The following is a 3,788-nucleotide window of genomic DNA, read 5'->3' on the forward strand; positions in this document are numbered from 1 at the left end:
AAAAATGAATGTCACGTTTCTTTAATTCTTTTTGGAAAGCTTGGTTCAGAAATTCGGTGCCTTTGTCCGTTTGCCATCGAAGAGGGTGACGACCGCTTTGTTTCAACACCCGTTGCAGGGCTCGCACTAACTCGCTGCTCGATTTGGAAGTCAAGGGCACGACCCAGGCAAATTTGGAAAAGACGTCGATGACACAAAACAAATATTTGTAGCCACGATTGTAGCTGGCCAAATGAGAGACATCGGCTAAATCGGCTTGCCATTGATGATCGATGCCTTCCACTCGGGTGCGACTTCTGGCAAACTTGCGTCGAATGGGTTTGTGTAAAGTGTAGGTAGCTTGTTCTTGTAACCATCGTTGCACTTGAGGTAAACGGAGACTTTTCAGTCGAGTTTTGGCAGCACGATACAATTTTTGAACTCCTGCGTAACCTGCAGGATGGGAGGGATCGTAGTAAATGCATTTTTTTGTGTTCATATGTTAATAAGGCACCCACTCTTGGAGGATGATACTCTTTTTCTCTTGGGGTATTTTCTTGGATTGCAATGCTTTGCGTGTGCGACCGGCAATAGGTGTTGAAGAGGAGGATGTCTGAGCGGGGGATATCGGTTCTTGTTTCACTTCTGTCTTCACTTCTGTCTTCACTTTCTTTTTCTCTTGTGACGAAGAAGGGGTGGCCATCATCTTTTTAATCCATCCAATTCTGGAGGTAGGTGGTGTTGTTAACTTGCGTACTTTTTCTGGTGGAGTTTGAAACCCTTCTTCTTCTTCTCCTTTTTCTGTCTTGGTCACTGGTAGTGGTGGTACTGGTACTGGTACTGGTACTGGTGATGGTCCTGGACTTTTCATCAAGGTCTTAAAATCTTTCAGAGTGGGTAGAGCTGTTTCGTCTAAAGCTTTCTGGTGAAAGAGTTGCAGTCGTTGCAAGAGTTGACCGTACTTTTGCGATTTTTCTGTTTCGGACAAATCTTGGCGATCCATCAAGGACTGCAATTCGTGTTGTAACTGGGACATCTCGCTCAAATTGGGATTGGGAGGTAAATGCGGGGTGCGTTGTTCTTGCCACCGATGGTATTCCATCCATCGTTTGTAAGGCACTAAAGCCAGTTTTCGTCCTTCCATGGGGTTGTCAGGGGTCGATTCTGAGATCTTGGGACTTCCGAGGGCCTTTTTATCTTGCTCCCACCAGTCCTCCCAACATGGTTCCCAAGACTCCTTTCAGTATGGGACCTAACAAGAGGGGTAAAATACCTCCACGTTGGACCAACATCTTCTTTTTTTGACGAATGGGAATTTTCGTTTGAACCATTTGGCGAAAAACGTGACGATGTTTGCCTAAGCATTGTTTCTGGTGTTTGGACAAAGGGATCGTGCCTTTCAAGACGTTCAAACAACATTCGCACACGGTATCGATGACCTCTTTGGAGGCCGATTGAATGAGTTTTTTCGTAGAGGTGGAGAAGCTTTGGACAGGACAGATAACATGTCCCCATGTTTGACTAAACGTGGTGGTAGTCCTTTCCTTTTCTTTCTTTGGGGTTTTCTGGAGGGTGACATCTTTGAGTCTTCAGGAGCACCAAAAACACTGATACCCCGACTTGGTCACAGGCCTTTTTTATACTGGAACGCGTCGCCACTGATTGTCTTTACGTCGTATTAGTTTGAGGACAGGCATGACACGTCGTGCAGGGGTACGCAACGGACTAAATCGAGCCAGTTCTTGCTTGGACAAATCCAGTAAACTTTGTAACATGCCCGATCTTTCTTGGACTTTGATTTTGGGAGAAGGTACTTTGTGAGCAGGAGCCACTGCCGCTAAATTGGAGGGTCCTGCCACTGGGGAAGTTCTTTTTGGGGTCATCAACGGAGAAGTTCTTGGTGTAATCAACGTCTCCAAGTACTCTTCAGTTCTTGGTGTCATCAACGGAGAAGTGGATGAACGTGAGGATGCCGGAGACGCAGTCACTGGTATGCGAGTGTAAGGTTGCGTCCTGGCCGAAGTGCCTCTCTTGCGACTAGTTTTCTTCTGTGGGCTTTTCTTTTTCTGGGGACTTTTTCTCTGTTTCTTTTTCTGAGGGCTTCTTTTCTTTTTCCGGGGTGGTGTCTGGTAAGAGGATGGTCCTGCCACTGGAGAAGTTCTCCTTGGGGACCTGGTCTTTGTCTTTTTCTTCTTGGGGCTTCGTTGGACTTTTTTCTTGGGTATAACTTTGGGGGCATTAGGATCCCATCTTAAGAGAGAGCGAATGATGACCCCTCCTAGAGTACCGCTCCCTCCAGGTTTCAAAATGATTTGTTTTTTGGTTTGAGTGTCGATGCGGGGATCGGCCAGTTGGACCAAACCGACTTTGTTTCGATCGAAAAAGCGTTTGGTTTGATGAGGAATCTGAATGATTCCTTGGAGTATTTGACGTGCCGTCACCGTGAACCATCGTAAGACTTCTTTGAGACTGGCTTCTAAGACACCAGCTCGTATTTGTGGATTTTTTTCTCGACTGATGCCATACAAGGCACGAATCAATTTGACGGGAAGATGCGACTGAAGGGACGTCATGTTCACACTGTGTGAGACATACGAAAAGGGTCTGAGGTTTTTATAGATTTTTTTATGTGGAGTGAAATTAAGTCGAGGACGGAGACGTGTACAGGACAGGCCCTCCGTCTTGGCACCAGTGGTGAAACAAGTGGGTACGAAATCGCAAATCCTCGGGGTCGTAGGTTTCAAATCGACGAGTAAATAGGCGTGTGGCGTTTGAGTGGCATCGTCGTACGCCTGAGTCAGCCAAGGCGTTCCTAACTGTTTGGCTAAGACTTGCACTTGCGATTTATCTCGAGGGCTTTTAAACAAGACCACGTAATGTGCATTGAGACTGATGGTGCAATGGGCTTTACTTTGTTGAAACAAATTTTGAGTGATGTAAACGACACTGGCATTACGGTGATGCCCTTTGCGCGTGAACCACAGTTTAATTTCTTCTTCGTCTTCTCCTAACATGTCGTCGAAAATGACCAAATGGGTTTGACGGGAGTCAGAGACGATACCGTCGTCTTCTTTAGGAATGCCTTCCACAAACACGATGGAATCGCCTTGACTTTCTCGCAAGAGGCTGTACGCCGATTGCCACTCTTTGTAACACCACACGATCCGCTGAGGTGGCCGATCGATCAAATGATGTTTATGTTCGATCAAACGTTTGACGAATTCGGTTTTGCCAGAACCGCTAGGTCCTGCAATGAGCATGTTAAAGGGATGGCGAAGATACAAAGCCTCCCAACTGGCTCGATCTAAGTGTTCGTCGATGACTTTGACAGTAGAGGAAGAGGGAGCAGAGACAGCAGAGGTAGCCATAGTGTCTGGAATGTCACTTGTGACACGAAAACAAACAAGACGAGAGTTTATATACTTTTTTCAGAACACGTTTATTGAATGTTTCAGACATGAATACGAAAGACAAAAATACATAAAAGCCAAAGGCTTAAGTACAAGAATAAAAGGCACATGATAACCATTAACGTGGAATAAACACAAGTGTCTGTACAGCAACATGTTTTGGGTAAAGTTCTGACCAGTTCTATAGTAGGGGGTAAGGTCACACAAGTGTCCTCCCGAAAGGGTCTTTCAGGCCTGTCCACGACAGTCCCGTCCTGGGTGACGGGTTCTTCTGGTACCGTCACTAACACAGGTTGAAAAGTAACTTTCTTCCTTGAACAACTCTCGTGCATACTGGGCCACTTCTTGGGTCCAAGCCTCAAAATCCCATTCTTTATAGGCACGGACATCTGTCCAATG

The sequence above is a fragment of the Sinohyriopsis cumingii genome, chromosome 14, assembly GCF_028554795.1.
Source record: "Sinohyriopsis cumingii isolate HCF-2022 chromosome 14, ASM2855479v2, whole genome shotgun sequence".
In the NCBI taxonomy this organism is placed as follows: Eukaryota; Metazoa; Mollusca; class Bivalvia; order Unionida; family Unionidae; genus Sinohyriopsis; species Sinohyriopsis cumingii.